At 42.8% G+C, this 12,528-nt stretch overlaps 1 pseudogene; it reads right to left on the bottom strand.

The window, feature by feature from the left end:
• Positions 1-12,528, bottom strand: part of LOC102825072 — a 94,720-nt pseudogene that overhangs the window by 26,755 nt on the left and 55,437 nt on the right.

The following is a 12,528-nucleotide window of genomic DNA, read 5'->3' as shown; positions in this document are numbered from 1 at the left end:
ATGCCTGCTCATGTGTTCCCTTTGAGTTTCAGTCTTGGGGGGGGGGGTTTTGACCTGAAGGGACTTCATTGCTTGCCTTGATGGCTTCCCAGTGAACAACTTGCTTATTCTTATAGTAGCCAATCACACTGCCATTTATGTTTTGGGTTTTTCCTGCTGATCTTTCTTTGAAGATGTATCTTCTGTTGCTCCAGCTGTTCCAGGCTGGTCTGCTTGTCCTTTCTAGTGGGGATGTCCCACCTCAGAAGGTTTCAAATAAACTTCTGTTAAACAAAAATATCAAAACGTGAAGCTGTTTCTCAGCATATCCACTGACTGTAGCTATACAATTCTGAAGGCATCTCTCTAACCCTTTCCCTAAAAATTCTGTGCTTTTTGTCATTTATACCATGTCAAGACAACATTTTTGGCATCCTTGAGGGAGGGATTCAACTTTTGTTGCTTTAAATATTCTTTGAGGCTGAGAAAAAAAGGAAGCCCGAAGAAACCAGATCAGAGCTGTAAGGTAGATGGGATAACATTTCTCAACAAAATTATTATAGGACAGACAACCCTTGTTAGTCTCCAAGAATATTGTGATGGGAAAATTTCCTTGGTACAACTTTCATGGCCTTTTTATCACCAAAGCAATTCTCAGTTTTCTTAAATCTTCTTCATAATAAGCCCGTGTGATCATCCTGTGTCCTTCAAGAAAATCTATCCCGATTACCACTTTGGAATTCCAAAACACAGTCACCTTAAATTGCTGAGCTTGAAAATCTCTACCTTGAAATGAAGTAGCCCCAGCAGATTTCCTTGAAAGTTACAAAGCATGATTGGACCTTTTATTGAAGGCACCCTAATGAGACTAAGACAAGTGTATTACTGAGAGAACTTCTCGACAACCATCTGATAACAGAGATGTGTTTAGATAAATCTTGTTTGGAATAAGTCCATGCATGAATGAACTGGAATTCCACTAGTAATACTTTTTTGTTTTACTCACATCTATCCATACATATATAGTCTTTTATTTCAACCTCACAGCTGCCAAATAAGATTCTCTCCACAATCAGAGACTGAGGTTTTGTGCGGAAATGCCCTGACCTGAGTCACATAGCAGGGAAGGTAGAAATAGTATGCGTACACACATATTTGAGTGGGTATCAATGGAAGAGACCATTTCTGGACACTCAGCTCTATACTACCCAGACTCTTGAGCTCTAGTGCTGGGAACCTGAAGTAACCAGTGATGCTTAGTCATAGTCCAGACATACTAAGAGTCCTCTGACTCCAGTGGGAATAGGTACTAAGCCAGCCAGTAACCAGGTAAGCTCAGATAAGAAAGAAGGGGGTTAACAGTGGAGACCACAGGACAGTGTTTTTTTCTCTCTTCTCTTCCACTTTGAAATATACCTATCTTCTGGGATCCCTCCCAGTGTTAAGCCAACCAGCTTGAGAGGAGGGAAGAAGAGAGGACATATCTCTGTCCTACCACCCCTACCCTCTTAGTATTATTGCTACCTTAGAATATTTGGGAAATACTTGTTGAACAATTGATTTTAGTGTAGGTTGGCTCCCTTTGTAGAAGCACAGGGTAGGGTGACAATAAACCAAGCATTGTTGTTGTTGTGTGCCATAGAGTCAGTTCCTACCACAGCAACCCTGTATAGGGTTTCTGAGGAATGGCTGGTGAGATTGAACCACCAACCTTGCAGTTCAAACCGACATTGCAGTCCAGTGCATTAACCCACAGTGCCACACCAGGACTCCAAGCATAGTGGATACTTACTACTATTTTGGGTCACCTTTTCCTTTCCTGTACAGGTAGTCCTGGGATTATGAATGAATTCCATTCCTAACACTGTCCTTAAGTCAAAATTTTACATAGGTCAAAACATTTAGGTACAGTTTATATCTAATATCAGTTATTCAAATGTTTGTCTTAGTATATAGTATGTAGTGTATATTTCTATGCATAAAAGAATTAAAGAAACACTTTCAGAAACACTGAAGCATTTTAAATGTAATAATACAACAATAATAATGTTTTGATGTACATCATAATGTAGCTCCCCTTTGTAATGAACCATTGTATATATCTCAAGTTTTTTAAGAAAACATATAGGTCGTACAGGGATTGGTTCATAATTGCAGGTTTTTTGTGGGGACCACCTGTACTTGGTAATAACTCATCTTATGAGCCAGAGCCTGTATACTACAACAGAAACTGAAAAGGTTATATACTCACTTGCCCAGACTCCTTTCCTTGGGCACAAGACTGTTACTGTTGGTAAATGCCTTTGAGTCAGTTCCAACTCATATTGACCCTATGCAAAGCAGAATGAAACATTGTTTGATCCTGCACCATCCTCACAATTGTTAAACTTGAGCCCATTGCTGCTGTCATGGTGCCAATTCATCTTGTTGTGGGTGTTCCTTTTTTTTGCTGACCCTCCACTTTACCATGATGTTCTTCTCCAAGTATTGGTCCCTTCTGTCCAAAGTATAAGAGACAAAGTCTTGCCATTCTGGTTTCTAAGGAGTTTTCTGGCCATACTTTTTCCAACACAGATTTGTTTGATCATCTGGCAGTTCATGGTCCTTTTAATATTCTTCTCTAATACTATAATTCAAATGCATAATTTCTTCTATAGTCTTCTTTATTCACTGTCCAACTTTCACATGCATATGAGGATACTGAAAATATCATGGCTTGGGTCAGGCACAGTTTAGTCCTCAAACCATTTAGGACACAAGACTAGACCTCACCAATTAGATGAACCTACTCCTTACTTGAAATCAGCAGCTAGAGCTCAAAGAAGCAGAGACTGTATGGAACCAATTCTGGTGATAGGTGAATGCAGCTGCAGCATTTTTGGTGTTGGTGGGGTGGGCACTGAAAACTGTGGCATATGATTTTCAGTGATATCATGAGTGGTATTTCCCTGGAAAAATTCTGAGGTTGCACTGGACTTATAGCAATTCTGCATAGGGTTTCTAAAGCTTTTAAAATCTTTGTAGGAGCAGAAAGGCTCATCTTTCTCCTGCAGAATGGCTGGTGGGCTCGAACTGCTGATACTGTGACTTGCAGTCCCCAGGCTTATCCTACAAAGCTATTTTAAACATAATACAATAAAAACAACAATTATAATGTTTTGATGCACATCACAATGCAGCAGCCATTTGTGTTTATAAACCACTGTATGTATCTCAAGTTTTAAACATATTAGGCCTTAGGGGGATTGGCTCATAATTGTAGGTTGTACATGAGGACTACTGGTACTTGATAAATACATCATCCTATGAGCCAGGGCTCATTTACCACCACAGAAGCTGAAAATGTTATCTACTCACTTGCCCAGTATCTTCTGATTGGGCACAAGACTGTTATTGTTGTTGTTAAGTGCCACCAAGTCAGTTCCGACTCATAGTGACACTGTATAGGGTTTCAAAGAACAGCTGGTAGATTTGAACTGCCAACCTTGTGATTCGCCATCCAGAAAAGACTAGACCTCATCAATTAGTGTGGCACTATAGGATAAGCACTGGACTGGTAACCAACTCAAGGTCAGAGATTCAAACCCACTGGCTATGAGTCAGAACCAGACCGCAAGGTAGGTTTGAACCACAAGGTCTGTGGTTCAAATTCACTAGTTGCTCGTAGGAAACCCTATGCAAGGTTGCTATAAGTCAGAATCAACTTGCGGGCACTTAACAGCAACAACATGATGCAGAATCAACTCAATGGCACTTAACATCAACAACAACAATCACAGACTTAAGGAGCCCCATAGTGTAGTGGGTTATGAGTTGGGCTGCTAACTGCAACCTCAATCTACTTGCTTCTTTATGGGGAAAAGATGGGGCTTTCTGGACCTTCAAAACTCCACAGCCTTGGAAACCCTGTACAGGGTAGCTTTGAATTGGGACTGACTCCACAGCACACCATTACTACTACTACCAAAATAAGCAGCTAGTGCTTAAGGAAATCTGCTTCAAATCCATTTTGGTGATGAGTAAATGCAGCTGCGGCATTTCCAGTGCTGGTGGGGTGAGCATTGCAAACTGTGGCATCTGGTTTCCAGTGGCATCATGAGTGGTATTTCCCCGGAAAAATTCTGAGATGTGGTTTTGGATATAATTCCTGACTATGTTGCCTCTATATCTGGTTCTCAGGTCATTCCAAATTCTGTGAGCTCCTGAAATTCTGTTTAACAAGTTTCTTTCTGATTATAGCAGTTAAGAGTTTATCTCTATTGCTTACAGCTTAGTATCCTGACCAGCAAATTGAGGGTTCTAGTCCTGACTCTGCCATTGACTTGCTTTGTCCTTGAAAATAAGTTCCAAATGCTCTTTCAGCTTCAGTATTATCTTCTGTTAATAGCAGCCTTGTGAAGGTGCAGGTTCTACCCAATGTACATAAAGAAGAGAAAGAATTGTGACTGTTGTGACAACAGTCATTGGTTACTTTGGAAAAACAGCCGCATGAGGATCACCTTTAGTTCACCACTGTGCTGTCATTTGTTTGTGCCATGGCTGCTAGGAAGCTCACACTTTTGGGCTGTATTGCAGTAGCTTTATCCTGCCTGGGTCTTTTGGTACAATTACTTGTTGCTTTACTTATTACATTACTGGTTCACAGTGTTTATTGTAGCAAAACCATTTATTCTAACATAGTGATATGCCTGATGGTCCATCTCACCTCTCACCCAATATGTAGCAGTTATGTAGTTAGATGGACTTCACCTAATCTTTAGATCCAGCAATGGGCCCAGTTTGGCCTGAGCCAGTTAGTACAAACTTATAACACAGGTCACAATGATTTGTTCCAAGGTTGGCATGTATTCAAATTAGAGTGAAGCTCAGAGCTTTCATTCAGGGGTTGTTACCCTAACTATAATCAGTGGAGCAAAGCATAGTGTGGGGGTAGGTTGAAGCCAGGACATTTAAGCCAAGGAGTCCTGGTGTGGCACTATGGGCTAATACATCAGACTGGAAAGTCGTTTGAACTGCAACATCAGTGGTTCAAGCTCACCAGCCGCTCCTTGGAAACCCAATACAGGGTCGCTATGGGTTGGAATCAACTCGACGGCACTTCACAACAACAACATGAATCATAAGCTGGAGTTTGAGAGGCAATGGAAGGAAAGAGAGTGGTAGGAATTGGACAGGGAAGGGTAGGTCAAGCTGATTATCAGGAAGGGAAAACAGCTTGAGGGAAGTCCCTGAGTGGAAGTGGAAGTCCTGCTGACCTCTGGGAGATAATGTCCTGTAGCAGGACAAAAAAGGAAGCAGGGAGACCAGTGAGGAAGATACAGAAAATTTCTAGGTGAGACACAATGGTAGTCTGCCCTAGACATGACTGCTGGGATGGTGAGAAGTGGACGGATTGGAGAACTACATCAGAGACATTACCAGGAACTGAGAATGGATGGGATGTGGTGGGAAGAAGGAAAGGGATGTATTAAGAATGTCATCCTGTGATTTACCACCCCTCCTCATTTTCCACCCCTACATGGGTCCTAATCCTGCCCTAAAATGTCACACAGGAAATGCTAGTCCTTTTCTCAAGGAGGCAGAATAGTGGTGTGTTGAAGCACATAAAATGTGGGACCAGATTGTGTGAACTCAAACCTCTTACTATCTGTGTGACACTGAACAAGTTACCTCCCCTCTCTGTGCTTCAGTTTCCTCATATGCCAAATGGAGATATTAACAGTGACTTGTGAGGATTAAATGAGGGACTACAAGCACAATATGTAGCACAGTGCTGAACACAGGAAGAACTCAAGAATGTTAACTCATTTCACAGTCTTTGGGAAATTGAAAGATAATGATCATAATCTTCCCCAATTTTCATAACTTCTAACTAAGCAGGGTTGTTCACAGAGCACAGAATAACTGATCGGATCTGCTCTGACCATGCATGCTCCCATTTCAACTCCCACATCCTTCCTTGTCTCAGAAGCATGAACAATCCTCTTGTCCAACAAAACTAATGCCAAACCTACAGCTCAGCCAGTTCATTTCTGTTCAATCTTTTCATTCTGAATATCCCTCCTATCCCAGAGCCTCCAAGTCTCAAAGCAAGCAAGCAAGAAACTATACTATCACAAGAATCTAAATAATCCTTGCAGACTCCCACCTTCTGATGCTATTTGTGCCCATTTCTCCCCCACTTGTAATTTGACCGCTTACCCAGGACACTCACAATCTTTTTGAGAAGTGAGGAAGCTAGGGGGTTCAAAGACTTCATGATGAACTCAGATGGTAATTCTACCTCCTTTGGGAGAAGGAGCAGACTTACAGTCCTGGGGAGGGTTCTGAGAGGCAACAAGATTGGCAGAATTGGCTGGCTACTTTCTGGTGTAGGACTGGAACTGTGGGTTAGGCCCATTGTTGTACTCCTGGTACAGGTGGTTCCAAAACTAATCTGGTATTCTGTGATCCTGGTAGCAGATCATTCTGATGACAGTAAATTCCAGTGGGTAGCAGAGATGGCTGGATGGGGGTAAATGTAGGAAGGAGCACTTCAAGAATAGAAGTGGCCATGGTTATTCTGGGACCTGTGGGACATGAAAATGTATTTGCAATTGTGCTTACATTCTGGGGTGGTAGGGACTTAGATCTGATAGGTCTCAGCGTGAGTGGATTTTTGGCTGTATGCAGGGGTTCAGTTCCCAGGCTTAGAGAATGATAGGTTTGAAGAAGTTTGGTTAGGTGGAGCACTAGGCTTAAGAGGTATTTAGAGGCATTGTGTAAGAGGATCCCAGGTATGGGCAGGTTGCTTGTAATTTTGGAGGCAGGGAATATAGGTCTAGTGTGTGGTAAGTGTTAAAAGATCTGATGTGTGGGGATTCCAGGTTTGAGGTGTGTCAGGCTCTTGGGTGAATGTAATGTGGGTTAAGGTTGTGATGGGACAAGTAGTTTTGGTTGTAATGGAGCACCAGGTATGGAATAACATGTTTCCTAATGCCAGATTTGGACTGCGCTGGGGTGCCCAGATTCAGAGATGGGATTTATGACTTGGGATTCATGGATAATAGAATACCAGGATTCTGGTGTGATGAAGTGCTTAGCTACAGAGGCAATAGAGCACCAGAATCAGATGGCACAAGAGCAGCAGGTCTCATCCTGAAAGTTGGCTGCGCCAAGGTGCCAGAATCCTGTTGTGTTGGAGATTTGGGATATGGGTGTCCTGGGTTTAATAGAATTCTATGGTTGTGGCCACTATTGGATAAGTACTGGACTGCTAACCTCAAGGTCATTGGTTCAAACCCACTAGCTGCTCCTCAGAAGCCCTATATAGGGTTGCTATGAATCAGAACCACCTTGACAGTACTTAATAACAACAAAGGATTCTGACCCAATGACTCCAGCTCTTTGGAACTCGGAATTTTCTTTGTAGGGCAGATGCAGTTGAGGATATTGTTGTTGCTGTTGAGAACCATCCAGTCAGTTCTGACTCATAACAATCCTGTAGAGGCTTCCTGACAAGCAGCTGGTGGATTTGAATCACTTACCTCATAGTTGGCATTCAATGCTTATCCTACAGTGCCACACCAGGACAGTTGAGGATATGTAGAACTTTAGTCTCACAGTCGTTGATTTGGAGGAGACCTTGGGGTGGATGCATGTATCTACCTCTAGCCTGTGCCTGCTAATGAAAGAGGCCATAATGTTACCTGACTCACCTGTGCTGAGGGTTTGTCTCCTGGCCTCTTTGCTGGCCTGCTTGGTCTGTACCATTACCAGGAAGTCAGATGGTGGTGGTGGTGGTGTGCTGTAGAACCAGTTCTGACTCATAGCGACCCTGCATAGGGTTTCCGTGGCTGTAATCTTTATAGGAGCAGAAAGCCTCATCTTTCTCCCATGGAATGGCTGGTAGTTTCTAACTGCTGTCCTTGAGGTTATCAGCCCGACTCGCAACCACTATGCTACCAGAGCTCCTTAAGGAAGTCAGAAGTGTGACAAAATTGTATTCAAGGGATAGGTTGAGAGTGTTGGCAGTCAGCAGGTGAGGAGTGGTGGTATTGTATGCCTGGAATCGTGCCTCCAGTAGCTCTCCAGGGGTGACATAGGCCCTGAGGCATTGTATGAAGTGAACCACATTGGGGCCTGGCTCTCCTGGGTTGCTGCTATTGGTGGCCACCTCACTGTGGCAGGCCTTCAGAGGCTGACCCTGGGGGACATGGGCAGATTAAGTGAATGCCCACTTCCTGTTCAACTGCCTGCACCTGACCTGGCACTACTATCTCTGAGGCACCAAAGTAGTTAGGTAAGTGCCCAAGGTGAGGCCCCAAACAAGTAGTCAGAACTCCCATCGGCCAGCAGGGGCATGGAGATCTCCTCATAGATACCCTCTAGCTGCAGGGCTATATCAGTGTCCTCATATATGTACCAGACTGTTTCCGGTTTTCCAAGGACAGCAGCAAGAAGTCAGTATCATCCCCAAAGGCCAAACTGAAAAAGGGACACCTTGTGGCCCAATGCCTGGCAGACATTGGAGAGGATCATACCCGTGGTGGGCTCCCCATCTGTTGGGAAGATGATGAGAGGGATCCTCCCCACACTGGAGCCTGTCTCAGCCTTCTGGTTGCTGTGGTTGAGCAGTGACACAGCTGCCAGAAGAGCTGTGTCGATATCAGCCCCTAATTGGGGACAAGGCTGTGAGACCTTCTTCTGTCTTTAGTTCTACCCCTTGTAGACGACTGGGCACATCACCAACCTCCAAGGCTCATCACACTTTCTCATCTTTGCTCAAGCTGTTTCTGCTGCTTATCCTGCCTAACTTGCTCACATCCATCCAGATACTAGTCTCTCTCTTCCTTGAGTTCCCTGAGATCTGACAATGGGACCCACATGCCTTTGGCTTTAATCACTTCCTGTCCCAGACTACTCTTTGCCTACTTCCTAGGGGGTTGTCTCATTCACCAGTCAGATAATCACCTCCCCCAAAGGTAGAACACCCCCATCTTCTTACTATTGGGGAAGAAAGGACTGAGTTTAAAAGGGATACTTCACTAATTGTCTGAGACAGCTGATCAAAAGCCAGAATCAGAGCAACAGCTTGCCCAAATGCTTGGAAATGAATATCTATAGAGTATTGATAAAAAGTTTTAGTAAAATTCTTCTGAATTTTTACTTCAAATTGGAGGACTTGGGCCCAGAGTGGACTATCCCCTAAGACACATGGAGAATGAGCTGTGTTCTTTTCACTAGGAAAGACAGATGGGTGGTGAACACAGAAGGCTGAAGATGTAAAACATAATATTGATATTCAGGCATTGTAAGAGGTGAGAGGAGTAGGGGAATGAAGAAAGCATTTTAGGAATTGCCAACATCATTACAACCTTCCCACTTGGTTGTCTAATACTTAAAACCATCAACTTCCATGCAACCCAAGTCGTTGATGGGCATTCTAGATGGTGGCCTGGATGGAGCTACCAGCTTTCCAGACACTAACTGTGTCAGAAAAGGAGATGATGCTGAAGTAGTCATTGACCCATGGGTAACTGAGGATGATATTCATGGCCTTTTTAGTCTGTGAGATATGGATAAAGTAAGAAAATATGGGCAAGACTTACAGTATGGTCTACATAAGGTGTGGGGGTCCTGGTGTGGTCCTGTAGGATAATCACTAGACTGCTAACTGCAAGGCTGGTGGTTCAAATCCACCAGCAGCTGCTCCTTGGAAACACTATACAGAGACACTATGGGTCACAAACGATTCAACAGGGCACAACATTGTATGGTTTTAAGAACTTCTCACTCCAACATGCTGTAGTGCTGTAAAGACTGTAAAACCAGGGCTTCATGGTCCCAAATCCAGAACTGCTCTGTTCAATATGATAACTGCTAGCCACAAGTAGTTAGTTAAACATAAATTATTTTAAATTAAATGCAAAGTTAGAACTTCCTGTCCACCAGGGACCGATTCTGTTTTTAAAGGGTCCTTAGATCCTGTTGTTTTATGCTACCAGGACTCTAAGTCAAAGACTTGACAATTCCAAAATCATGTAGTCAAAAGAAAGGTATATCCCCAGGGTTGTTTCATTTCAGGCGTCTGTGGTTTCAATTTGAAAGATTCATGAACTCTATCAATGCAGAAACATATATTCCAGATCTCTTTTGTCTTATAATTCTTTGTATGTATCAGGGACTCCATGGTCCAAGATCTCTATGGCCCCAGGAAACAGTTTGGAGGAATTTGTGGTAACAAAGTCCATAGGTACAAAGTCTGTTTTCCTCTGATTCTCTGTCCTCTTAGATCCAAGGACAAACTGACTTCAGAGTTCCAAAATGTCAAAATGAAATATGGCCAGAGGATACTACAGCTCAAGATTTCTCTGCTTCTTATTCCCATATCTATTGTTGTCGAGTAGATTTCAACTCATAATGACTTTGTAGGACAGAATATAACTGTCCCATAGGGTTTCCAGGGCTGTAATCTTTATGGAGGAGTCCTGGTTTGGCACTGTGGGTTAATGCACTGGACTGCAAAGTTGTTTGAACCACAAGGTTGGCAGTTCAAGCTCACCAGCCACTCCTCAGAAACCCTATACAGGGTCACTATGGGTCGAAACCACCTCAGAGACACTCAACAACAACAACAATCTTTATGGAAGCAGACTATCACATCTTTCTACCATGGAGTGGCTGGTGGGTTCCAACTGTTGACCTTTTGGTTGGGAGCCGAGTTCTTAACCATTGAGCCACCAAGTCTTTCTTCTCTGGTTCCTAGGCTCTTAAATTTCCTGGTTCTAAAGTCCAAGAGCTCTATGGTTCAATGTCTGTGTGATTTCAGGAGTCTCTGTGATCACGGCACTTAGTTCTTATGGCTTATAGGTTTCAGACCCTAAAGTCAGTGGGTTCTGTTGACTCAGAACTCCATCATCAAAAGTTTTATGATTTTCATGGTTCTAGTTTTTCATGGATCTAAGGTGAAGAAGCTATTTATGGTTAAAGGTCTCCATGACTCTAAGATTCAGTGATTCAGTGCTCCATGTCCAGGAATTGGAGCAACTTTATTACTCTAGAGCAGGAGTCAGCAGACATTTTTTGAATGTTACAACTACTTAATTTCACTCCTTATAGTATAAAAGCATCCAAGGACAGTATGTATCAGGGACTCCATGGTCCAAGATTTCTATAGCCCAAGGAAACAGTTTGGAGCGTGACTGAATTCCAATAAAAATTTACTCATCCAATGAAATGTTGACCTGTATTTGCTCAATATTGCAATCTAAAGACTCTAGTTTAGTCTCCCTAGTCCCTGCAAGGATTCTAAGACACAAATGACTTTTATTTGATTTCATAAGTATATACTATGACTGTCCTAAGTTCAAATGATTCTATGCTTTATAAATTCTAATGTTCATGTGTCCCACATTTTATACAGCTTAAGGGTTTTATGATTCTAGAACAGATTGAATCTTGGGTGCTAAGTTGCCAAGGGATCTATTATTTCAGGGCCTTACAAGCTGTGGAAATTATGATCACCATATTCTATAGTCTAAGGCATCAGTGACTCCAAACTTCAGAATTCCAAAGACCTTCAGAATTCCAAATTCCAGGGCTTTGAGATTTCAGGGCTTTCTGTGGTCTACAGTATTAGAGTGTTGGCAAAGAATATTGCTGCCAGAAGAACAAACAAATTGGTTTTGGAAGAAGTACAGCCATAATGCTCCTTAGAAGAAAGGATGGTGAGACTTTGTCTCTCATAGTTTGGACATATTATCAGGAGGAACCAGTCCCTGAAGAAGGACCTCATGCTTGGAAAAGTAGAAGGTCAGTGAAAAGAGATAGACCACCACCAACAAATGGCTTCACCCAGTGGCAGCAACAGTGGGCTCAAACATAACAACTGTGAGGATGGTGTAGGACTGGGCAGTGTTTTGTTCTGTTGTGCACAGTGTTGCTATGTAATAGAAGTGTCCAAGATTTCCAGAGTTTTAAAGTTCAGTGACTTTCTGAAGTCTTTACACATTAATGTCCCATGACCATAAATTTTAAGGATTCCTTATGGAGTCCTAGTATGGTTCTGCAGGATAATGTGCTAGACTGCAAGGTCAGTTTGAACCACAAGCTTGGCAGCTGCTCCTCAGAAATCCCACACAGGGTTGCTATGGGTTGGAACCAACTAGACAACACTTAACAGCAACAGCATAGCCTTATGTCTCAAGGTTACTGTTTATCAATGATTTTAAGGTCCAAGAGCTGTGTACACAGCTGTGTACATAGAAAGAAGGCTTACATGATTCAAAATTTCTATGACCCCAGAAATCTGTGTTTTCTAAACTACAATTCCAGTGTGTTAGGACTTTGAAGCCAAAGAACCTGTGGCCTCAGGAAGGTTCAGAGTCTTTAATGCCTACTGTTTTATTGGTTCTCTCTAGCTTTTGGGTTCTATGACACTAGCCCCTTAGGAACCCTGGACTCCTGAGGCCATGGTCTCCCTGGTGTCAGGACCTAAAACCCAGTGTCTCAATGTTGCTAAGATTCTGTGGCTGTAGGTCTACATGCCTTCTATGAAGGTCTAGGACT

The sequence above is a fragment of the Chrysochloris asiatica genome, unplaced genomic scaffold (assembly GCF_000296735.1).
Source record: "Chrysochloris asiatica unplaced genomic scaffold, ChrAsi1.0 scaffold00315, whole genome shotgun sequence".
In the NCBI taxonomy this organism is placed as follows: domain Eukaryota; kingdom Metazoa; phylum Chordata; class Mammalia; order Afrosoricida; family Chrysochloridae; genus Chrysochloris; species Chrysochloris asiatica.
Note: the sequence above shows the minus strand (reverse complement) of the source record. Positions and strands in the feature narration are given on the sequence as shown.